The 26,453-nt window shown below is 39.8% G+C and overlaps 1 long non-coding RNA gene across 1 annotated transcript in view; it reads left to right on the top strand.

Annotated features, from left to right (window-relative positions):
- LOC117883002 overlaps positions 1–26,453 on the top strand; it is a 170,064-nt gene that overhangs the window by 92,979 nt on the left and 50,632 nt on the right. The window contains exons 4-6 of the long non-coding RNA XR_004647156.1: positions 7,152–7,216; positions 15,788–16,133; positions 19,986–20,029. This is a non-coding gene — a long non-coding RNA (uncharacterized LOC117883002). The remainder of the gene's footprint in view (positions 1–7,151; positions 7,217–15,787; positions 16,134–19,985; positions 20,030–26,453) is intronic.

Raw genomic sequence — 26,453 nt, 5'->3', positions numbered from 1 at the left:
AAGAACTTAAAAACAAAACAAAAACCAGTATTTTGAACTCCAGAGATCATCAATAAATGTCAGACACCAATAAATGTTAAAGCAGAGCCAGCAATGTAGATGATTCAGTGGAAAAAATTGAATTGTGTTGAATGGGAGCAGGACAGGGACCCAATTACATAAAGCTTAAGGATCATTCTCAAACATGATTTTAGCATGCCAGCAGAGAAATAAGAACAAAAAGATCAAGAGACTGTGTGGAAATTGTTTGAAAGTAGCAGGATCAAATCTTAGTTTGCCTTGGGACAAAAATTATGACATGGTCCTGCCCTTTTGAAGTCAATGAAACATTATGCCATTGATCGATGTTGGAGTAAGATTGGCCCTAATACAAGAATCAGAATCAAACTGTTTCAAAATACCTTACAGTACTTAGAAGAAATGAAGATTGCAAGAAAAGATGGAGAAAGAGACAGGCAAAGAGAGATTAACAAAAGAGCGGTGTTTTCCTGCTGATTGGTAGAACATGTAAAGTGTGATGAGCTGAAGAATGTCAGATTTTAAAGAAAAATTGGTGACACTAAAGATGAAGGACAAGCCCTGGAGGATTCACAGAAGGGATTGTTTAAAGCAACAAACACTGGGCCTGCAACTGGGGCACGTTGGAGTGAACAGCAAAGCCACCACAGCAAGGCAGCAGAGGCCTGTGACAAAACAATGTCACAAAGAGTAAAGGATGCTTGGACACCTGTTATGACAGCAGTGACTAAACACACACTGACCAGATCAGGATGGATAATTAGAAAATATGCCTTTTTAACCATGTATATGTGAACTCAGCAGGGACATGAAATGGTTTTGTTTTGTTTTACTGACAATGTGTTCTTGGCATCATGTCTTTGCCTGTGGATTCAAAGCAATTACTTATGTAACACTGGCTATATTAAATGGCAAGGAGGAGAGGGAAGAGAGAAATGCATGTATCTCAATTTCTGGTTAAGAAGCACAATTAAGTTATGTTTTTGATGATCCATTTATTGATTTCCATTTCTAATACACAGTTAGCAGAAATGTCTATCCTAAACGCTGGATGCCCGTTATAAGTTCAAAGTGCACAATTATCAGTGAATCAAGTTAAGCAACTTATATCTATGTCCAGCTGCAGTTTCAGTGCCAATACTTTTACTTTGCTATCTCACCCAATTTGTACCCTGTCCCATTCTCCAAGTTAAAGGATCATATTTGGGATCTCCAGCTAGGGTGACCAGATGTCCCGATTTTATAGGGACAGTCACAATTTTTAGGTCTTTTTCTTATATAGGCTCCTATTACCCCCCACCCCCGTCCCGATTTTTCACACTTGCTGTCTGGTCACCCTAGCTCCAGCTCACGTGCCTTTTGCTGACCGCAAGTGCAGTTGTATGGCACAAGGAGAAAGGCAGTCTTTTAGGTAACCCAGACCCATACTATGTATGGTATTAAAGGTCAGTATCAACACCTTGTATTCACTTAGCAACCTATAGGTGACCAGTGTGGAAGAATCTGCTTCCAATGTAATGCTCTGCTTAATAAGCAGGCCACCACATTCTGGGTTAGCTTCAGTTTCTGAACAGTCTCCAGCAGAACGTATTGCAGTAGTCTGACACCAAGGTGAGAAAGGCATAGGTAAGTGTAGCATAATTCACATCCGAAACCAGAGATTTATGCCACACACCTTAATGAGTGCAGATGGAGAAATGCACTCTTCAGTACAACTACTCTCTGGGCATCCAGGAGTAGCCATGGGTTTAATACAACCCCTTTGGATATGAACCGGATTGACAAACAATGGTATGATATGCAAGAAAAACCCTTTGCTGCTGTATTTTGAAAGAAAAGCTGCGTGGAGGAATTTTGCATGCTAAGGCAGCATTTGCTGGGTTGAGAGTACCCGGTGGGGGCAGCCAAGCAGCACAAAATATATTTAGAGGGAGCTGAAGATGAGCCTCAGTAGCAGCATATTGTGCTTGCAGATCATCATGTACAAGGAATAAATTACAGTTGAGTTTGTCAACTAATTTGGTGGAAGTATGAATTCTTTATCTATTAATCAATGTAGAGAGGCATTGAAGCAGCTATAAACCATTCATCTCACTTTAGTTTCTTGTTTCAATTTAATTAGAGATGGCCTGAATTGATTGGAAAAATGTGAGGTATCTCTGAATTATGGAGGTGTCAAATGGAGGCTCATTGGCTTTACGAGATCCTAGGAATAGCAGGTCAAGTAGACTAGACTCTTTTCCAAAACTAATACCCATAAAAACCTCCAAGGCCATAGAGATTGTTAAGACAGCAACTTTCTAATGTCTTTTAAAAGTGTCAATTTGCTGTGGAATGTAGAATGCATAAATATGGCCCTCTTCTAATGCTCCATTCTTGTGGCAAGCAGGCCCATGTTATGTGGGTTAAATTGGTATGGATGTACGGTAAGTATTATACACCAAACCCTCCTCCTAAAGTAACTTCTCAGAGCTAGTTCTTCAAAGCAAGGATGACAGTTGTGACCTCCAAACAAGTACAAAAGACCCTCACATCTCTAGAAGCTTCTGATTTGATTTCTTGTTTGAGGGTGAGCAAAGGTTTCAGGTAGGGAGAGACAAAAGATCCAGCATTTGTGTTTGGCTTGACAATTATCCCAAACTTCAGATGCTTAGCAAAACTGTTTGAACCTCTATGTACTGAGTAGGAAGGCTGAAAATCGAGTACTTTTTTGGTGGGAGTACTGCGTGGACAGCTTTTCTTGTGGCATTTTACCAGCTCTGATTCCATTCCCATCCTGGATGCAAGTGAGGAAAATATGTTTCCAGACATTTCAGAAACTTATAAGAGGGTTGATTTGATTTTAGTTTGCATCTAAAAATGAGGAGGTGATTTGGGATTGGAGTTGAAGGTATGTGTTGAACAGGACAAGATTTGAACCCCTCAGTCACACTGAAGTCCACCAATGTATGTAAAGTGTTCTGACTCTGGTCCTTAATCTGAACTGGTTCACTCCTCTGTCTCTACATCTTCTTTTCTCTTTAATCAATTTCTCCGCCTCTAATTAGTGGGTATTTGAGCAAGGGTTGGAGGACAATTAATGTCTTTGGAAACTGAATTTCCTCACTTTTTAGCATTATCTTAACTCTCTGTCCACTGAAGTAAATGGTGCATCTATCATTGACTTCAGCAGGAGCAGCGTTAGGCCAATGCCAAGCATTTTTAAGATCTCATGCTAAACTCTTTCATTTTTATTTCTATTAAGCAGAATTTTTCAGGGGGTATAAATATGGGTATAACATTTGTACACAGATACCATACATCATATTCTGTGACTTATACAAAGCCTCAATGGGTCACTTTGTTCACTTCTTATTTTTAATGGGAGAATTATTAATATTTTAAAGAATAAAAATGATAAATATTAGCTGCTTTCCTTGCTGCAGCTAGGTGTCCTTCCAATAAGTCATCAAGAGTGCATGAGAGATCATATACTGAAACTGGTATACAGTGCCACCAGCATATTATGGATAAATGTGGTTCTCTTATGCATTCCATCAAGATGATTATTTAATTGCAAATACCCCATTTTTTAGCTGCACATACAGATTTCAAGTCTGTGCATTTATAGATTTTGACACTGTGTTGATATATCCTACTTTTCAGATGTCTGGCTCTGAGATTTGTGAAATTATTTAAAAAAGAAAAAAGAGCAAGAGTTTTGGTGGTGTCTATTCTAGCTCTCAGTGGACAGGTGCCAAAACCATGGTCCCATTTGGTACCACGTGGCAGCGTCTGTAGAAAGGCTTGGATTTGAGATGCAAAGAAACAAAACAACCCTTTCATCTCAAAAGCTGTTCTGTCCATGGCCATGCTGAAGCATATAGGTGAGGCCATGTGGGGAAACTTGCATTGCTACTGCTTTTGCTGTTCCTGCTCTGTAGATGAGTAGAGGACTTTCAGTTTCAGGATAATCAGTCTGGCATCCTTCACCAGCATTAACACTTGCTGCAAAGCTCATCTTTCCATACAGACTTTCAGAATAGTGGTGGATCGATGGAGGAAGGCCCCAGTGGGTTTGTGGTGAGGTCGCTGGGATAAGACAAGTTGGTTTTGATAGTTTGTTGAGGCCAGTAATTCATAATATGGTATTTTAAAATGCAGTTTTAAAATGTTTTACTAGGTGTTTGTACAATGCAAAGTGCTTAGAACTCAGGGCAGGCACTGTAACAGTCAAAATAAATTCACATACAACTTTGAGACCGGCATTATATTTTATCATCTAGATAATGATGGCACTTGTGTGGGCATCATGCGGGTATATGGGTGGGAAGAGCCCAGCAATGAGAGCCCAGACCCATGTTTATGCAGCCGTGCAAGGGCCTCCCGCAATAGCAGTTTCTCTTTTTTGTGGGGAGCACAGGCACACATCGCTCCTGCTTCTTCACACTGCCAGGCAAATTGTGCCAAAGCGATTGTGTGGCAGTAGGACGCTGGGCCTCTATACTAGCCTGCAGAGAGGGCCAGTGCACTGTGGGGAGATGTGTCAGTCTGATGGATGGTGCAGTGTAAACAGCCTCAGGAGAGAATGCACTTGCCTGCGGTACAATCTCTCCTAGTGCCCTCTTGGGATGTCATAGCTCCATGCTGCTTTCTATGCAGGGCTGTGGAATAAATGCCATGATCTAGCCCAATGTAAGATAAAAACTACTGAGATATCTGACATCACAAAGAAGGTGTCTTAGTCACCTTTGCCACCTTTGTCCAGGTTGGTCTCATCCGGCCGTCCCTCCACAAACACAAATCGACGCCACACCATTCCGTTTTGTTGTGAGCACGTTCTTTCCATTTCTGGCCAAAGAGTTTTGGCATGCTTTCGGTCTACCCAGCAGTCACTTGTGGTCTCTCGGGATCGTGTCACTGATGCAGGTTGCCCACCTATTGTCTTGCCTATGGACTACATGACCCACGCATCTTCGCTTTGCATCATACATCGCCTGCACTATATCGGTCACCTCTGTACACCCTCTGATCTCCTCATTTGGTATATGATCATGGAGTATTCTTTTACACAAAATCCTACCTCCCTACCTGAGTGTTGGTATGGGGATGAACGGGGTTTGACAGCAAAGTACAGCAGAGAATATGCTCTGGCAGGTCTTACCAAGCCGAGAAGGTATTGAGCTAGTGTCTAGGGTAGTGAGGAGTCTGAACGTACCTCTATTACTCTAGGTCAACCCAGACAAAGTGGAGGGGGTACTGCAGCTACAGGGCACAAGGGACGGCACCCCAAATGCACTGTTGCAAAATTCTTCTGCCAAACAAAATAGAATAAATCAGGAAACTGAGCACAGAATCATGTGTCAGCATGACCAATGCTCACAACCCGGGGTAGCACAGGACAAAAAACAGAAAATGGCTAAAAGAACAGCCCAACTATTTGTTGCAAGTCACAATACAAGAACACTGTCATCTGATCCATACATCGATACTTATATTGAAGTCATAAAATCGATAAAAGCAAACATCATCGGGATATGAGAAAGAAGAACAAAAGACCTCATTACACAATAGAAAAGCAGAGAGCAAGTATTCCTAGGAAGATCATTTAACAATAGTAGCAATTAAAAAAAAATTCTAACCAATTCTGCCGGATATAGGCTGTGACTAGGAAATATGATGGCAAATTGTGTAGGCCAGATCAGATTTTCTTTTGGCTAATTCTTTGCTCCTATTGTCACACAAGATGTCATTAGAAGTTGCATCATTCAGGCCTTTTTAATGTATTCCTATCACTTGCATGATGCATTTTAGTAGAAATATTTTCATTGCAGCAAATACCATAAACAGTTTCCACACTACAGTATGTTATACTGCCACCAGAATTGGTTCTTCCGATGCTTCATTTCTTTTATGCTGAGAATTCAGGACCAATTCAGCTTGGTTTTATGCATCATTAGAGATTTACAATTACTTTGCTATAGTTTCTTTCTGCAAGCCTATCTCTCATGGTTAATGCTATGGATGTCCTGTTGTGTAGAGGCTGGTGTTAGCTACCTTATAGCAATAAAGTGTTTGCGAAGGATTTAGAATTATGAGTGGCAAAATTCCCCATGCAGTGACTGTAATACTGTTATCCCTTGCTGAGCTCGGGTTGAAATATTTCTTCATCTGTTCAAATTAGGAAAAAATGCTGCTTCTTTAAGAGGTTTCAAGGCATTTCCATATCATTTTTGTTGAATTAATGCAAGCGGAGATGAGAAAATTATGAAAAATTCCATTTGGGTGTCATTATATTTAAAATACAATGATGTTATATTAGAATATGATAAACAGGAAGGCTGCATCACTTTTTGACCTGACCGACTTTAAAGCAGGTAATGATTTAGGACCTAATATTTTTTGAATTTTTACTTATGTTGCTAAGTTGCATTGATTTCATAGTGTCTGGCATGTGTATAATAAGTGGTGGATCCTGTACATACTATAATTCACACAACTCATGATCTATGTCAGTACTATACTGCATGGAAACAAACATGTATTAGAGAGAGGAATATGGGATTGATGTATGGCCCATTTAAAATCAATGGAAATACTTCAATTATCTTCAGTAGTTCTTATATCAGGCCCTAAATGAGCAAACTACAATTACAGAGTTTTCTGTTTACATACCTGTGTTACACATTAACTTAGTACCCTTTTGTATTCTTATTTAGATTAAGATGTTGCCAGGAGCATCAACAGCAGTGTTTCCCAAGGCTTCAGTGCAAGGATTATGTAGTCGATCCACACATGGCTTGAATCTTAGAAAAAATGGACATAGCTATCAGGGAACCTTTGACAGGACAGGCACACTATCTAGGATATTCTATCAGAGATTCTTCTTCAATCTAATGAATGTACTCAGGTCATCATTATGGGCCACCAGACCTGGATGAAATTTGTAAAACTTTTGAGGAAAATGTACACACCTCAGCCCTATGCAAGTCTTAAATAGACTGTGTCATAAAAAAAACCTGTTGATCTTGAATGACGCTAGAAAAAAGACATACTGAAAGTATTGGAGGGCAGTGTTTTGGAAGAGTGTGGAAGGTAGTATGGAGTTTTTAAAGCCATGGTTATAATGCAGTAATCTTTCTTCTTTTACACAGAACAACTTGGATCCCAGTGAGAATGAACAGACCTGATTTACAAGATTCTGATACTTGCTGCTCATGTAAGTGTGTCAAAGGGACACTCTTATCTGTTCTTTTTGAGTATCCTTTAATTAAACCATTTTGGAACAAGGCTGAAAAAAAGACATCATGCTATCTGATTAAGTAACTTCATCAATTATTGCTGTGTCTACACTTGATGGAACATATTTATACAACATATACCTTATATGAACATAATGTACAAGTATATTTCATAGAATATACACAAATATACATGGCACAATCCCACTGAGTTCACTGCTTGGATGGTTTGCAGGGTCTGGTTCTTAATGAAATAAATGCTATTTCCTTCCTGCACTTTTATTTCTAGTTTTGCATAGTCATTGCATTTGCATCCTTACACGATTATATAATTTATGACCTGCTTTTTTTGTTTGCTTGTTTTTTTCCTCACTGTGTTAAAATGCTCACTGACTATTTGGGTTCCTTTGTGTAGAGGCACAGAATCAGCCAACAGAGAAAATGTGCCTGTTCATCTATAAACTACCCATCAGTGAGTAGATACAGGCATTACATATTAGGAAAACATAGAAAATGTTCAGATAAGATTATAGTGGAAAGTCTTTTATAAACAGTGTTTTCAGCAAAGCGTGTCTCCAAAAGGCATCAGTTCCCAAGAAGATGTTAATGTCTTTAAAAAGGCAATTCCAGGGTTGTTACAACACCCTTGGATTTACCACTTCTGAGGAGGATGGTTTTTCTGTAAGCATTATAGTAACCAGAGACTATGATTTCACCATCATTTCCAAGTCTGCTTTGTTCATTGCCTAGCAGGCAGCCCTGTTTTGGTAATACACCAGTTGCCCTAATACTATGAAAAACATTGTTCATATGATAACCTTTGACTTCCCAAAACTGAGACCTGAAATAAAAAGGTGCAACTCCCATGAAAGTTTCTGGGGCAAATTCACCCCCACAGCTTCAGAGGTGGGGATCATTGTGTGGATCTTCTGGGGGGAAGAGCTGGAGCCCCTTTAAGTGAAGCTTACTTCACTTCCCTCTTGAGAGCCCGCATCTCATAGTTTGGGGGATGGTAGTTGGCAGAAGTTCTGATGAAACCCACTGAGTTCTGTGCACCAGTGGGGAGGACATATAGACCTTATTCTAAGTTCTATGTGCCATTACACACTGGACCAGCAGCTCTCATCCATGCAATTAGGGTAGTTGGATCCATTGCAGGAATAGTGCTAGTTGCCTTTTGGGGACTGGGAAGGAATTTTTCCCTCCCTGTAAGGTGGGTTTTTTTGCCTGACCCACAGCAGCACAGAGACATGGGGGTTCAACAGGAGGATTACATCCAAGTTGTCTCAACTTGGCAGTGCAGGTACAGTACAGATGCAATACAGTGCAGGCAGTTGTTCAATAGTGGCCTCTTCCCTGATAAACCAGATTAGGAAGTGAATTTAGGGAAAGCTGGGGAAAGAGGTTGGGGGTTTTTAATGTCTCCAGCCCTTTAATCATCACACTATGGTTGGTGGGGTCCCAACAATATTCTGGCCACAGGGGTGGGAGGGGAAGGGGGCTGATGGCAGCCATCCATCAGGCAGAGTGTATTATTGAATGAAGAAAGAGTGACCCGTATCATACAAGTTATTGCTGGATAGTTCACAGTAGAGTTAAATTAATAAGATTGTGGCCAGTTAAACCACATCCCTTGTGTCGTCTTTCTTCCTGCACGTCCAGGACAATTCAGCAGTGGGATAAATAGTGCCATAAGTGACGGTTAGTGTATCCGTTTGCCCCATCTTGTTTTGACCAGCCTTCCATCAAATATAATGCATCAGTGATCACAGGAGTGCATTTTGAGAGCACTTTATTTTGCTGGTTGAAGTGAAAGCAGCTTACAATTGACTATTATGTTAAATACTCTTTGTTCTAGCAACAGAGAATTATGAGGCACTATAAAGTGCACCTCCCGTTGCACTTTTGGCTACTGTGGGAGATGGGATGCTGAATAGGTGGACCTCTGGTCTGATCCAGTATGGCAGTTGCTATGTATCAGTCCTCTACAAGTCAATACACAATATGAATTAATACAACATAATGTTCAAGTGTACAAAGATACGAAAATACCCGTTATAACATGGTAATGTGACTTCTAGAACAATAAAAAAAATCAGAACTCGAGACTGCCTGGCTTTAATGGAGCAGTTCCAGGAAGGCAGGGTCCTGAGTGTTTTCAACATCCCGTAATTCAAGAGAAAAATTATAATTACAATTACAATTTCAGCCATTTCTGGCCTTGAGAAACCTATGCTAATATTTATTATTATGTGATTGACCTATGATTTCTCCATCATTTACATTAGCAACCTAGGATATTCATAGTAACATCCTTTAAATCATGTAAGCAGAAGTCAACAGTGCACAGTGAAATCACATACTGCAGTTTATTTATTTAGCTAGTACAATCTATCTTGAGAAGACAACCTTATGAAATGCATCATCTCATTTCCATAGGGTCTCTAGGGGACATCAGGCACATACGATCATATAATACATTTTCTATAATCTCACAAAATGAGTCAATTCAATCATAGGTACAAACAACAAAATAAAGTCAGTCTTTCAATACCAACATTGACGGATATCATTTGTAAATGCCAGGAAAACACTGACACGGATCTTTTACAACATGTATCACCTCTATACATTTTTGGAAGGAATTCTGAGAAAAAAACGGGGAATAAGAGTAATTTAATTTGATTTAACCTCTTTCCTAATCTTGGAACTTCAATTTTAAATAAATCGATGACATCAATTTCTACAGTTTTATAGGAATTTAAGATAGAAATCTTTGATCTCTTTAGTGGGCATTTCTTGAATGATATGAAAATACTAGGTGAAAAATCTTTTAATTGCATGGCCATTTAAGTGTGTGCTGCTCATGAATATCCAACGGTAGAATCTGGCCCTCTGTTGCCGTCTTTCAAACATGTCTCTTGCAAATGGCTGAGTGATACTGAATTAATAGTTCGCTTTTATTCTTCTGTAAATATGCTCTTCCAATAATCTTTATAAATAGATAAGTACTTCCTGAAAGTCTGGGATGTCCTTTCCATGGAACACATTTCAGGGAAAGTGCATATACATGGAGTGTGGTGCAGACAGATGGTTGTTTTTGAAAATCAGAGTGTTACCTATCCCCACTGGCAATAATTAACAGTAATATTTCTAGTAGTAGACTTGTTTCATCCAGCACCACTACATTTAGTCTGACATAACTGGTCCCACCTGCTGTAAATACTATAATTTTTATTAGCTCTAAAAACACTAATAAAAAAATCAAGAGAAACAAAAGCTCTTTTAGTCAGGAGAGGGAGGATAAAAGAGTGGGTCTTTGTTGCTTAGTGTAAATATTTTTTCACAGATTAGCATCCAGGCGAACTGACAGTGGGAGCATATAGAAGTGAAGGTGGTCAGGGAAGGTGGCACTTGAATATGCAGGTGAGGTTGCAAGATGAATCTGGGGCTTGTCACATAACTTTAAAGATAGCAAATTGACTTGGATTTAACTTCTAGGTGAAGGTGGAAATGGAAAATGTTCCACATATCACGTTGTTATTATTTGTGGGAAAATTTCAGTCTTCCGTTTGGATTAATAGCACACCTCCTATTTGTGACACCCTCCCTCCTCCCCGTCCCAACCCAACCCAGTTTTTCCCACTGGAGGGCTCACCAGTGTATCTGTTAGACTCCCCTGTGAAAATTTGTCTAACCTGTAAATAAGGACCCATAAATGTGACTATAGCGGTGATTCTCTTTTGTGATTATTCTTTTTGGGTTAGGTTTAAAATGTGCATGCTCAGTTTTTGTAAACCCCATAAGGTTAACTTTCCTGAGGGGCATGGATATTAAACTGGACCACCTCCCTTAAGTCAACCTATAGTAAGTGCATAGCTAAGTCCTTCTGATTATTTAGTTTGATTTATAAAATACAATTTAAAAATGCCCACCCCTGGTTATGGGTACCCTGCCATTACTTAGAATTACAGAACTAATGCAAATCCAAGCAGTTTTACCTGTAATTTAAAAACCAGCAGTCTTCAAACAAAACCCAATACCCCACATTGCCTTCAATCATTCCCCTCCCTTAGGAACCCTCATCCTTCTCAAAAGCCAGGGAAATCAGGTGGGCCTTTTAGCTGGCCATGAAAGTCAACATGTTTGGGCTGTCTCAGACCATTATGGACAAAGGGTGGGGAAGTGGGTTCCAAAGTTTGAGGGACCACCACAAAGAATGCCCTGCCATCAGCCTCCTCCCCGTTAACCCGGCACAAAGCACTGAACATGAGATCTCTTTCTTAGATGTTAATCAAGGTAAACTAGTGAGGGCAGTACAGGACCATCTTTCTGAGCAGTGGAGCAAGATTATAATAATGAACAATTTATATAGTGCTGCCAAATACCCACAGTACGCTACCTCAGGAAAAATTCTCATTGACCTGAATGATAGCTTTTCCTGAGAAGGCACTACTGGAGCAAGCTCATGGAGTAAAACATGTTCCTTATCATGAGCAATCTAATAGTAGGAGACTTATTAGCAATGTAGAAACTAATGTTATGTCAGAAAAGTAGACTTTCTGGAAGAAATGTTTTGTTGCAAAATGAGTTTTGCAGATAGAAATTGTGCCAAATCCAGATGACTGTGAGACTGTCTCCAAATGACAGTGAATGTTACGCTACCATCCTCCTCACACCAAAACGAGTGCAATGTATGTTGTGCTTTGCTTCCAAACTGCCCTTAGATTTTGTAAAACCTCTGGCTTTTAATCCTTGCTCCTCAGCGCTTCCACTTCTCAGCTTCTTTCTGCTCTTGTCTTATTTCCCCCCTTTTCACTTTTGATAATATATTTTTAGAACATTACAAAATTCTTCTAACTGTAAATTCAGAGCTTTTACTCAACTTATATATTTTTTAAAATGTGCTTAAAAATTTTGTAAACTAAAAACTGAAAGAATTTTACAGCAGTCTGTACCTGTCAAATATCCTGGCATTGTTGCCTGAAAATGAATGTCAGTGAACCTAATAAGTTAACTGGGCTCTGTCAGCCTATTGGCATCTGTGAAAGCTACTGCTTAGATGTATACCCAAGAGGAAGAGAAGAAAGGGATGGGTGAATAAAAAAGCCCAACAAGTATCCAGATATGGGGGGTAGCTCAGTGGTTTGAGCGTTGGCCTACTAAACCCAGGGTTATGAGTTCAATCCTTGAGGGCCCTATTTAGGGATCGAGGGCAAAAATCTGTTTGAGGATTGGTCCTACCTTGAGCAGGGGGTTGGACTAGATGACCTCCTGAGGTCCCTTCCAACCCTGATATTCTATGGAGTTTTTGCTTTGTTTCTTTGGGCCAGATCATCGGCAGGTGTAAATTGTCACAGCTCCATTGACTTCACTTGAGACATGACAAGGTACATCAGCCGAGGAGCATGTTTTCTTTCTTTCATTCAACATTAACTATTAATTAAGGGTTGCTCTACCATCCAAGTTTAGGCCCCAATCCCACAAGCACTGATTATCACACTGCGCTAAGAAGTTTGCTCTCTAAAATCATCACAATAGGAGCATGTTTTACTCGAGTTGCATTTACATTTCTTTTAGTTTTACTTTTGCAACAATAGAGAAAAATATTAACAGGATAGAAACCTTTGCCAGCATGAGCAGTAGTAAATCAGTGACCCCAGGACTACATAAAATCAATTGATACTATCAGAAAAAAAAAAGTGGATAAAATAAAGTGTGCAAGAAACCAGTAATGGATTATACCTAAACTTATCTCAGTCATCTTGGACCATTGATAATGTTTTAATTTTTTTGTATTTGTTTTTTGTGTGCAAGGGCAGGAATCTTGTATTGTAACATCAGTGTTACTGGCAGGTGTTCAGATGCAATGGTAATGAAGCTAATATAGGCAGAGCTGTAGAGAGATGGAATAGGATAATAGGTGACAATCATTTCTTGTGATTTCAGTTGATGGAACTGTCATTCCTAAGCACATTGTTGTAAACAAGAAAGGCCGGTATCTAAATGTGCCCTTGTTGCCAAGAAGGCTAACGGCATATTGGGCTGTATTAGTAGGTGCATTGCCAGCAGATTGAGGGAAGTGATTATTCCCCTCTATCATCTGGAGTATTGTGTCCAGTTTTGGGCCCTCCACTACAGAAAGGATGTGGACAAATTGGAGAGAGTCCAGCGGAGGGCAATGAGAATGATTAGGGGTCTGAGACACATGACTTATGAGGAGAGGCTGAGGGAACTGGGCTTATTTAGTCATCAGAAGAGAAGAGTGAGGGGGGATTTGATTGCAGCCTTCAACTACCTGAACGGGGGTTCCAAAGAGGATGGAGCTAGGCTGTTCTCAGTGGTGGCAGATGACAGAGCAAGGAGCAATGGTCTCAAGTTGCAGTGTGGGAGGTCTAGGTTGGATATTAGGAAAAACTATTTCACTAGGAGGGTGGTGAAGCACTGGAATGGGTTACCTAGGGAGGTGGTGGAATCTCCTTAGAGGTTTTTAAGGCCCAGTTTGACAAAGCCCTAACTGGGATGATTTTGTTGGTGTTGGTCCTGCTTTGAGCAGGGGATTGGACTAGATGACCTCCACAGGTCTCTTCCAACCCTAATCTTCAATGATTCTATGATAAAGCTCATGGAAGTCAATGGAAAGACTCCCATCTACTCCTGATGGGGTTCAGATTAGGCTCAAAGTGAATATTCCTCATTCACACAGTTTACTGGAACAGAGGGTCAATGCATAGAAACTGTAGCGAGTGTAGGATTGAATGGTCTAATGTCTGGCCAAGATCCACTCACTGTAAGGAGTGCATATTTGATGCCTTGTATTTGTGTCATGGAGGAGTACAAGTCCTCTGTTGTCTCCCCCGTCAGTGATACCTCACTACTGAGTTTAAAAGGTATTTTGCAATATCAGGATTGAATATTTAATGAGTCTTAACAAAGGAAGTTGATGGCAGGAGACTCAAAACAGGACTGCTTTCTTTCCTTGTACCTTTCCCCAGTAGGCTGCATGTCTCTGCATTGGATTATGGATACTGCCAGCATATCATGGAGCACTTCATTTATCAGTTTTGCTCTCTGACTTGTTGTAAAGCGGATGAGAAATTTTTGAGACACTGTATTTGTTTTATGGGCAATGAATTTTCAAGTTTCATGTAGTTTCCTATGTTTTTGTTAGAAAAAAATGAGAGATGGGTAAAGTTATGGCAGAGTCAAAATTTGAATGGTTATATCTTTGACAGCTTTCAGGCTGACCATGCCAAATACCCTGCTTTACACATTATCAGCCTACATTTTTAACGCAGAGGACTCAAGCACTCACTGTGCTTGGGCACAGTGGAGAGAAGGAGCTGCAGTCAGGGGGTCGGTTGTGACTGATTCTCAGCTGGTTGGTCCTGGAGGTATGCTGGCAGAGATTCCCCCTACACAGGGGTATTCTCCCTTGACAATCTTTGGTCACTTTAGGTTCACTTTGCACCATGTAGAACATATAGTTTTTCCACACTTGCCGAGAATCTGTTCCAGAGAACTTAAACACAGATCACAAAGACAGATCTCCTACCGACACTTTATTTTCTGATGCTCTAAAACGTAAATTTTACTTGCCCCGTCACTCTCGATGCATAGTCTAACGAGCAATAGGCGGTGATGCTATCATAGGGATTCAGCAAACCATCCCAATTCAGCAAAGCACTTAACCATGTGCTGGAATCCAGCTGACTTCAATAGGATTTAAGCATGTATGCTTTGTTGAGTTGGGGCTATAGTAAGCTATCTGCCTTCCCTGAGGTTTTCATGCTGGCATTCCCTTTTGAGATGCGAAGTACCTGAACTTTTCCAGATTAGTTAGGTCATCTCCAGGTAACATGTATCAGTGCATAACATTTCTTAATTATTAGATTTTTAATTCAAATACCCCCTCCCCTTTCTTCTCTCCACCTTCCTCCTCTGCCCACACCTGCTGTTCTGATGCAAGTGTAATGCCGATAGCCCCTGGTCGTTGGGCAGGATTGAACCTGGGACCTCTGGAGCTTAGTGCCTGAGCCAAAAGCCAAGTGGCTGTTAACTAAAGCTGTAGAGCAGACTCGTTTTATCTCTCTCTCTCTCTCTAAGTGGGCTCAGTGTCACTAGATGGGACAGAACACCACACCCAGGAGGTGTATGGGTTATACAAGGATGAACATACCTGCTCCACTTCCATCCAGAATTAATCTGTTAACATTGGACATTGTTAATTATTGCTCTCTTGCTCACTTCGCTGAATGTTACTACTCTGAAAAGGGAAGCTGAACATGGTGTTGAATAATCTATATTCTTTCCAAGACAACTTCTGGCTATATTGATGAAACAATAAATGGCTAAAAATGTACTGTACATATGATAAAAGAAATTTGAATTATACCCTTATTGAAAAGTGTCCAGAATTCGATCAGAAATGATAACCTTTGTATAGGTATTTTAAACTGTCCTATAGAATTTAATAGAGAATTATTTCCCTTTTATAGAATTCTGTAGGATGGTTAAAAAAACATCTAATTCTTGTTTATATTCAACAGGGCCTTTTTAAAGTACTTTCTATAAAATCCTGTGCAGATGAAAGATTTTTTCCATGAAGACAAAGTTCAAAATACAACAAAATTCAAATGTGATTATCTGATGTTTATTGTAATAGAAGGGGCAACATTTACCTGAATCTCTATTCCTTGAGCATCCAAATCTTCCACTGCAGTGGAAGACTGCAAGATCAGGCCCTGAGCCAACATGAAGTAACATTTTTACAAGCAAATAAGGAAGCCAATGTAACTCTCGACTGTGTGATAACATTCAGGAGATCACGGCATTTTTCAGTCTTACCCAGCTCTTATAAATTAACGTGGAACCAATGTCTCCATTTAACCAAAGGTAAACCCTAAATCTGTGGTGGAATGAAACACAGCATTGTAACTCCTGATGATATGTCTGAACTTTGCATGTGTAAATAAATACAGACAGCTAATGTTATTTCCTAATTTTAGTTTGATGTAACCAATTACATTTTTCACATGCGTTAGTGATGTGTCATGTCAAGGAAACAAATTTACTTAGTGTGTAGTAACTGTTAATGAAGAAGTAAAACAAACATCATACCCAATCCACAATTATAATTGTGAGGTATTGTCTAGTAGTAACTGGAAATAGACAAGCTGACAGATAATTTCTATCAATGGACTAAATTAAATGAATGAAAAATTAAAAGACTATTACATGACTGACACGGATCTTTCACAGGTAAGGTGGACTTGGCCAAAGATTCAGGCAATTGGTTAAAAGTACTTTAAGCTCATTGTTGTGTGAAATTTAAAAATAGACACGATAGAATAGAATCTTTTCCCCACTGATCATACACTGCCGCAAGTGGGGAGAAATCCTAGCCTTATAGAAGTCAATGGCAGTTATGAAGTAACATTGGTATACAGGATCTGGAAATGCTACAGATAAATTAACTACTTGCCATCCTAGAGCTGTAACCAAAAATCCCATATAAAACTAAATAGGAACATTTTGAACACCACATTGGATTTGTGAAAAGAAATCCTGTGTTGGCTGTTGTACTGGTGAAACATGCTTAGCCTAGCTGGGTGGGAAATGCTGTTTTGTTGAGAGTGAAACATTTATATTATACAATATAAAATTTGTAAAAAGTCCATAGGAATGAAACATTTTGATTTTATCAGAACAAACCATTCAGTTGATCTGAAATGAATTGATTTGTGGGAAATTTTGAAATATTTTAGCTTTGTTCTATTTTGGAAGCAAAAAAAATTCAAAGACACAGAATTTCATATGAAACAGAAAATTTAGTTTTAGCTCGGCTATAGGAAAACTAAAAGCAGAGAGTCTCAATTGTGACAAAGTTCCTCCGCTTATTGGTGGATTTTCTTGCCTCAGAGAGTCACCATGTGGGTTGGGGAACAGTCCAGAGACCTTCCCCTCTGGAAGAACCCACAGTCCAGGTCAATTGGGAGGTTTGGGGGGAACCCGGGCCTGTCCTCTACTCTGGGTTCCAGCCCAGGGCCCTGTAGACTGCAGCTGTCTATAGTGCCTCCTATAACAGCTACAACTCCCTGGGCTACTTCCCCATGGCCTCCTCCAAACTCCTTCCTTATTCTCACCACAGGACCTTCCTCCTGGTGTCTGATAACGCTTGTGCTCCTCAGTCCTGCAGCAGCACACCCTCTCACTCTCAGCTCCTTGCACCTCTCACTCTCAGCTCCTCACACTCGCACCACAAACTGAAGTGAGCTCCTTTTTAAAACCCAGGTGCCCTGATTAGCTTGCTTTAATTGATTCTAGCAGCTTCTTCTTAATTGGCTCCATGTGTCCTAATTAGCCTGCCTGCCTTAACTGGTTCTAGCAAGTTCCTGATTACTCTAGTGCAGCCCCTGCTCTGGTCACTCAGGGAACAGAAAACTACTCATCCAGTGACCAGTATATTTGCCCTCTACCAGACTCCAGTACCCCACTGGTCTGGGTCTGTCACACAATATAGACAGAAAGTCAAAAGCCATCATTCAGTGTTTATCTGAATACTCTTGTGATTGGCTGTACTCACTATCGCAAAAGGATGGACTTAGGGTATGTCTATACTTACCGGCTGGTTCGGCGGCAAGCAATCGATCTTCTGGGATCGATTTATCGCGTCTTGTCTAGACGCGATAAATCGATCCCAGAAGTGCTCGCTGTCGATGCCGGTAATCCTGCTCCGCGAGAGGAGTAGGCGGAGTCAACGGGGGAGCCTGCCTGCTGCATGTGGACCTGCAGTAAGTACCTTTAAGTTCGAACTAAGGTACTTCGACTTCAGCTACGTTATTCACGTAGCTGAAGTTGCGTATCTTAGTTCGAACTGGGGGTTTAGTGTGGGCCAGCCCTTAGAAAAAGAGGTAAGCAGCAAAAGGTTGGGTAAAAACAGAACTGGAAAAGAATATTGCAGAACCTTGATGGATATCAGGAAACCATCTCCTCTCCGAGTCTAAGCTGTAGTTTCAGCTTCATTTTTGAATGATATATGTTTATACCAAATTAATAAAAAAAAGTCTGTCTGAGTGAAGATGGTCAGATAATTGTTTGTTTTCCAATATTATACAGCAAAGTGAGAAACAAAACTAAAATTGAAAGTGATAAAGGACTAGTTTAAAGGTAAAGAAGTGGAGAAAAAATCTCAGGAACATAATGTAAAAATCAGGAAAGTAGGAATAAAATGAGGAATTTAGGAGAACTACATTTTACAAAGGGCCAGGTGGTCCTTCACTTTTGCCCGTGTAAGCCTCATTGGTGTCCATGGAAATCATGCATGAATTTGAAGGTAGATATTGGTCCCATGGAATGAGTTCCCAGGGAAGTCAATTGAAACAAAGTTCTATATCTTGCTATCATTTGGTTCTCAGATCTCTCATTGAAGTTGGTGGGGATTAGGAGGGTCTCACTAACAGGAAATGGCCCAAACAGTGTAAGGGGGTTTAAGAGACACTTATCTTTGATCCTTTTGAGTGAGGGGATGATGAACAAAAGCAGAAAGGATGGATTAAGAATACTAAAAAAGGAAGATATTTTGGATAGGATAATGTTCTCCTAAAATGTCCTGGATACTGAAAAGAAAAGAGAATGCACCATAGGCAGATCTGGCAGCAGCAAACACATTGCTCAGTGTAGCTCTCTCAGAACTGAGATTTTGCAAGGCAGGGGCTAAAGGGTTCAGAGTAGGAAAATTCAGGCAAACAGTGCTGCAATGCTAACAAAATAGAACTGTTGTGAAAAACAGTGATCTCCTGTTGTGGCACTGACCAAGGAAACCAACAAGGAAACTTGAAAGCTCATCTCTTTCACCAACAGAAGTTAGTCCAATAAAAGATATTACCTCACCCACCTTGTCTCTCTAATATAATGGTACATTTTATACATACAGTGAATTTTATACCCACACAAGCAATAATAACCCACTTTTCAGCACTGTCATGATAACTATAAGGAAGTGAAGAGTGAGGTGATGAAATTCTTGAGTCTACTTGAGTTGCTATTGAGTAGGAATCATGAGGTGAACTTACATGGTAGCGAGATTGTGTTGCTGGAAGACATGGAATCATGATAACTCAGGGCCAGATTCTGCCACTCTTACTCAGGTTGAGTTACCCTGGAAGTAGTCCCATTTGTGTCCCTCAGCTTTAATTGCTATCTTGCCCCATGCTTCCCCTTTACCTCTTTCCTTGTTCAGTCACCTTTGTATCATCTAAAGATAGAAGACAAACTAGATTAGGAATGGTTAAGGGACAGGAATCCTACTGAGTGGATTAACACTCTTGCCATTTTCACTTCAATTTGCCCATTCACCAATCCTCACACTAAGTTTTCTGTCTCCACGAATCTGATGGATGTGGGGGGTGCAGAATCCACCTGATGTCACTGATGTCAGTGTTTAGGAAAGCCCTTAGAAAATCAAGACAGAAAGTTCTGCCTGCAGATTAGTAAAATGACAGTTTACAGGCAAAAATACAAAGCATAGAAGAGGACTTGTTTAGAAACAATGTTAATTGGTTATTGTTCTTGCTTATTATAATTATTTGCTGAATCATTGCCTCCTACCATGAAAAATTATCTTTAAAAGTCAAATATCCTCTCAGATGCACTTTTCAGCTGCTGGCCATCCCTCAAGATGGCAGACAAGCTGCAGAAGTGGGAATTGCAAATAAGTAAGAGTTTGTTCTGTTGTTGTCCCCCCAGCTCTATGCGCAGAAAGGGAGAAACCTACAGGGTTCATGTGGCAGGTAAGAGAAAAACTCAGACTGCATATTGGCATGCAATACTATTGGAAAATATTTTAACATACCTTAAAATACAGCAGAATGTATATCTGTCTACAAGCTCTCTGCACAATTGGCAAAAGTACTGTGAGACTTAAGTAACTTTGTATATAAAGTACAGATGCTGAAGAGTTCAGGGAACTTGTGGATTGTACAGTTTCAGTGCAGCAAACACCTAACAGAGCATACTTTCCAACCAAAAGGGATCTAATATTTTGTGTTATTTCTGATTCACGAGCAATATTTGGTCTGAACACGGAAGCAGAGCTAAAGACGGAGCATGATATTGCCTGCAGCATTCGACAGAGGTTATTGCACAAAACGTTTGTCAGAGTGCCAAAGGGAGTGATGAAAGAGGAACAGCCTGTGACATATCAGCCAAAGCAGGATCACTCGCATCACCAGCTATTCTTTAGTATCTGCAGTTGGAAGTGCATACATCCACACAAACTGGGCTGGGGCAAGCATTGATTTGAGCTAAAACAGTCTGGATAGAAAGCTGGAACCTAACAGCAATAGTATTCCTTCCAACTCTCACAGGATCCCACTGCCACAGGCAAACACCATTTACTGGAGCACTAACATAAGAGCACATTGTGTTGCATGATCCATCCTCTGAGATGCTCCTGCCTCTGAGACTGAGATAATTTGCATTAGCATTAGACTGACTAAGAGAAGCAGAGTAGTGGTGCAAGTGTCCAGCCTTTGCCAGAGCACATTTGTAGTAAGAAAACATATCAACATTTGTGATGTGTTTTATTGCCATTTAGAATTTTTGCAATTTTTCTTTAGAAATGGAAAACAATTCTATGGCATCCTCTGTACCTTTTTAGGGTAACATACAGTGAAAATGGAATCACACAGCAGAGAGTTCACAGCTGCAAAAGGATGGTAAATAGCCGAGGCTTCTGACATGGATGAGATGTTGCTGTCACCAAACAGGAAGAGTGTTATAGTGAAACCATTGATCAAACACAGCCTTATGCTTTATGGGAACTCAAGAAACTAACTGTAGAATTTTTTGGACACAAATCAAGAAATAGAGACCATGTAGAAATGAGATAACATAAAAGCGACCGAGTGAAAAGATCAGAAGGAAAAGTCTGATGAAACTGAAAAAAAATGATTTCGTGACATTCAGGTGGAATTTTTTCTTAGTTCTTTCCAGTCATTTCTCAGCTCAAATGTTCATTTTTTAGTAATTTCATGAAATTCATATTTTTGTACCAAAAACCTGTAAGATTTTAAATTGTGCCTATTTTCAAATCAAATTTCAAAATTTTACATTGTGTACTCATAATAGCCTTATTATCAGCCAAAACGTGTATAATTCTGTTTTTTTTTTTCATTTTATTGTTTTTGTAAAACGAACCATTTTTGAACATTTGGAACACAGTGCAAAATACTGTGATTTATGATGTTTTAGAATATAAAAGAGTTTTTGACTCTTTGCAGTAGTTGTATTAAGGAGTAATTGAGCAACACAGTAGTTGGAGTGAGTGGCAAATAGCATATATAGGTCATGATCCTGAAAAGAGATACAGGCATACTTAAAAGGGACATAGTTTTTTATTGAAATGTCCTGATGATAGAAAGTGTCAGGTAAGTTGTCACAGATGATAATGGCACTAGAGTAAAGGTGATGGTGCTGTTTGTGATGTGGATTGTTGACCCCCAGCAACTGAACTAATAACAATGCATGTCATATAGGCCACAAAGCAGCTTAGTGTGTACTAGGGGTGAAATCCTGCCCCCCTACTGAAGTCAATGGGGCCAGGATAGTCACTACAGACCTGGAAAACATTCAAATCAATGCTGTGATGGTGAAAAAACTCCTAACCCCATAACCAAACCTGTGACTAACCCAGCTTCCCAAATTTTACTCATTGATGTAAATAACCACTGAGAATTGTTCATCTTCTGTATTTCCATTTGCATGGCAAATGTATACATTATACTTTAATATATTGTTCCCCATAAGAAAGATTTAAATATTTGTAAAAAGAGACAAGCTGTCTGAAGAAGACATTGGTGTGATGTTATGTTCTAAATATGATTTGTTTTATAAATAAATTTGCATAAAAATATCTATCCCTGGATGTCATAGTTCTAGTTTATCTTTAATTCAGATGCTCACGAAATGTAAATTATTTTTACAGCTAAATAAAAGCTGTACAAAGCTGCCAGGAAAGAATGATGAGACGCACATTGTGCCATGCAGTCATGATAAATCCAGCAGCACCATGGTTACAGTCAAAATGTAAGGCCCCCCAGCAACTAGGGAATATGAGTACATATAGATTTCTTTGACCAGCTTTAGCAAACTAATCTTAACTGGAGAAGCATGTCACGCATGACATTAGTTCAGTAGCAGAAAATATTTACCTAAAAGCTCGACAGTCATCCAATATGTGGAGTAACTGCTGATATTTATATAAAGCTTTTCTTATGGAATAAAAGCATCAGTGTGTTTTGGGCTTTATTCTGCCTGTGCGTGTATGTGCGTGTGTGTTAGAGAGAGAGAAATAATGATATCAGTATTCTTTTAGCATGGTAAGGTTTACAATGGCTATTGGTGAGAATATTGATGTTAGGATAAAAACGCTTATGAAATATGAAGTGATCCTCAGGGTGGCAATGACATGCTTTTATTTTATTTTCTCTACTTTTGTGCTGGCGTCTAGCTTCTTCGGAGGCAAACAACGCACAGTGAGAAAATGTGGTTGCATCTTCTTTAGCAGTGGAGGTCTCATGTTACGTTAAAAAAAATGTACTTTACAAAAATGCAATGCTTGTGGACGGTGTTCTGCACTCCCATACACCTGTGTCAATCCAAAATAACTCAGTTAACTTCAGTGGAGTCACTCTGGATTGAAGCTGGTATAACTGCAATTAGAATTTGGCACTCCCTCTAAGGAGAAGTTAAATTCTGTCTACCTCTACAGATACAGGAATATAGATGTGACCCAGAGACCCACTGGTGATTCACTACTCTGAGAGTAACTCTTGCCAGGCCTGACATACTCACTACACCTAACACACTGTTGTCTTGATATATACCCAAAAGGTGTCGTGTACTATGCCATTGGAACACTAATAAATCACTGATCATTACTATCCTTGTGTGATGGATGTATGGTCAACCTACAAAGGATTATACAGATGTGCCGGAATTATGACTAAAATGTGTTTAAAGCAGGCATTTGATGAGGAGTTGATATACAGTTTTTTTTCCAGATAAAGGAATGTGGTTCTGCCTGCTTAAATGTCTCCCCCAAGTAAATTGAGCAAGGTGTGACCAAAGACAAAGAAAAACACATTTGCATGCCAAGCAAACAGAGCTATCAGGAGGGAAAAGTGATTATTGAAAGGTTTCAGAGTAGCAGCCGTGTTAGTCTGTATCCGCAAAAAGAAGAACAGGAGTACTTGTGGCACCTTAGAGACTAACAAATTTATTAGAGCATAAGCTTTCGTGGACTACAACCCACTTCTTCGGATGCATATAGAATGGAACATATATTGAGGAGATATATATACACACATACAGAGAGCATAAACAGGTGGGAGTTGTCTTACCAACTCTGAGAGGCCAATTAATTAAGAGAGAAAAAAAAAACTTTTGAAGTGATAATCAAGCTAGCCCAGTACAGACAGTTTGATAAGAAGTGTGAGAATACTTACAAGGGGAGATAGATTCAATGTTTGTAATGGCTCAGGCATTCCCAATCCTTATTCAAACCGGAGTTGATTGTGTCTAGTTTGCATATCAATTCTAGCTCAGCAGTCTTTCGTTGGAGTCTGTTTTTGAAGTTTTTCTGTTGTAATATAGCCACCCGCAGGTCTGTCACTGAATGACCAGACAGGTTAAAGTGTTCTCCAGGACACACCACACGATCCATTGTCTACAGCCTGGCTCTAAGATATAACCGCATTTGCTCCAATCCCTCGGATAGAGACAAGCACCTACAAGATCTCTGTCAAGCATTCTTAAAACTACAATACCCACCTGCTGAAGTGAAAAAACAGATTGACAGAACCAGACGAGTACCCAGAAGTCACCTCCTACAAGACAGGCCCAACAAAGAAAATAACAGAACACCACTAGCTGTCACCTTCAGCCCCCAACTAAAACCTCTCCAGCGCATCATCAGAGATCTACAACCTATCCTGAAAGATGATCCTTTACTCTCACAGATCTTGGGAGACAGACCTGTCCTCGCTTACAGACAACCCCCCAACCTAAAGCAAATACTCACCAGCAACCACACATCACTGAACAAAACCACTAACCCAGGAACCTATCCTTGTAACAAACCCCGATGCCAACTCTGTCCACATATCTATTCAAGTGACATCATCATAGGACCTAATCACATCAGCCATACCATCAGGGGCTCGTTCACCTGCACATCTACCAATGTGATATATGCCATCATGTGCCAGCAATGCCCCTCTGCCATGTACATTGGCCAAACCGGACAGTCTCTACGCAAAAGAATTAATGGACACAAATCTGACATCAGGAATCAAAATACTCAAAAACCAGTGGGAGAACACTTTAACCTGTCTGGTCATTCAGTGACAGACCTGCGGGTGGCTATATTACAACAGAAAAACTTCAAAAACAGACTCCAACGAGAAACTGCTGAGCTAGAATTGATATGCAAACTAGACACAATCAACTCCGGTTTGAATAAGGACTGGGAATGGCTGAGCCATTACAAACATTGAATCTATCTCCCCTTGTAAGTATTCTCACACTTCTTAACTGTCTGTACTGGGCTAGCTTGATTATCACTTCAAAAGTTTTTTTTTCTCTCTCTTAATTAATTGGCCTCTCAGAGTTGGTAAGACAACTCCCACCTGTTTATGCTCTCTGTATGTGTGTATATATATCTCCTCAATATATGTTCCATTCTATATGCATCCGAAGAAGTGGGCTGTAGTCCACAAAAGCTTATGCTCTAATAAATTTGTTAGTCTCTAAGGTGCCACAAGTACTCCTGTTCTTCTTTTTGTGGATACAGACTAACACGGCTGCTACTCTGAAACCTTACATACAGGTGACACTAATGGCCAGTTTCTAAATATTACATGAACAGGTATGAACGCTGAAGGGTGCTGAGATTCTTGTGAGGTGCTGAGTCAGCTCCCATTGACTTCTGTAGGAGTTGAGGGTCCTCAGCAGCTTGCAGGATTAAGCCTGGGAGCCCTAATTTAGTAAAGCATATACGCAGCTGTTACTTTTAAATAGGGATGGATTTAAGCACGTATTTAAAGTTAAGCCCATGCTTAAGTGCTTTGTAGAATTGGGTCATCAAGCACATGTGGGAATGGTCCCATTGACTCCAATGGACCATGCATCTGCTTAAAGTTTAGTGTGTGCTTAAGCTCTTAGCCAGGTTGGGTCAAGAATGCACATCTCCCATGTATGTCAAACATCCTCGGCTCTGCTTATTTTGTAAAGTGCATCAGGCTTCAACAGCTCAGTTCTGTTCTTTGGAGATATTCCGCCTCTCACTTTTAACTTTAATATGTGAAAATTGTCACTTTAAAAATGTGTACCTATCTATTTATCTACTGAAGTCATCATAACACTGAAAAATGTAAGAGCAGTAAACCTCTTGACCTTTTAATATTTTATATTTATAATGGCCAATCGTTTAAATCGAACCAAACAATGCTGTTTAGAAACACTGAAAAAAGAAGAATCACTCTCAGCTGATGGCTCGTATGACAAGGTGCTGCTCAGAGTGAATTTTTATGCTTGAGTTATAAACCCTTGAAAAATGGGGACCCTAATGCAAAAGCTGACACAGCTTTAACTAAAGCAGCTCTAGTAAGTGCTGCCATAATTATTTGTTCATTAATTACAAATTTTGCAAGACGCGAGAGTAACACAAATTGGAAAATAGGAATAATTATCAGTAATAAAGCCACAGAAGCTGGACACATTGAAAGTATCTTCCTCTTTAAATTTAATAATAGCAAGACAGCTAGAAAATTAATAAGAAATACGTAATTGAAAATTAACCTTGCAAATCTGCTGTTAATAAACCATGGTACTCTTGCATTACAATAATTTTACAGAGCCCTTAATTTGCATTTGAAGTGCTATCCCAGGTAATACTTTGTGTTCAGAACAATCTATGTGTGTTTGGGTTTGCAGATAAAATACAGAGCATGCACTTTAACATAGTTAAAGTTTTTGGACCATGGAATAATATTTACTTTGTGTTCTGAATGGCCTAGGAAATGCATTTTTATAACCAGAATGACTGGAAGCCAAAAGTACAATGGTGATCTTGTGCCTGCTGTTATGCCTGAATGCTGTTTTGTTGTTGTTGAATCAGAGTACTGTAGTGCATGCTGCTTTCATCCTCAATTT

Source organism: Trachemys scripta, chromosome 9, assembly GCF_013100865.1.
Source record: "Trachemys scripta elegans isolate TJP31775 chromosome 9, CAS_Tse_1.0, whole genome shotgun sequence".
NCBI classification, from domain to species: Eukaryota; Metazoa; Chordata; order Testudines; family Emydidae; genus Trachemys; species Trachemys scripta.
This window is presented reverse-complemented; position numbering and strand designations above follow the sequence as displayed.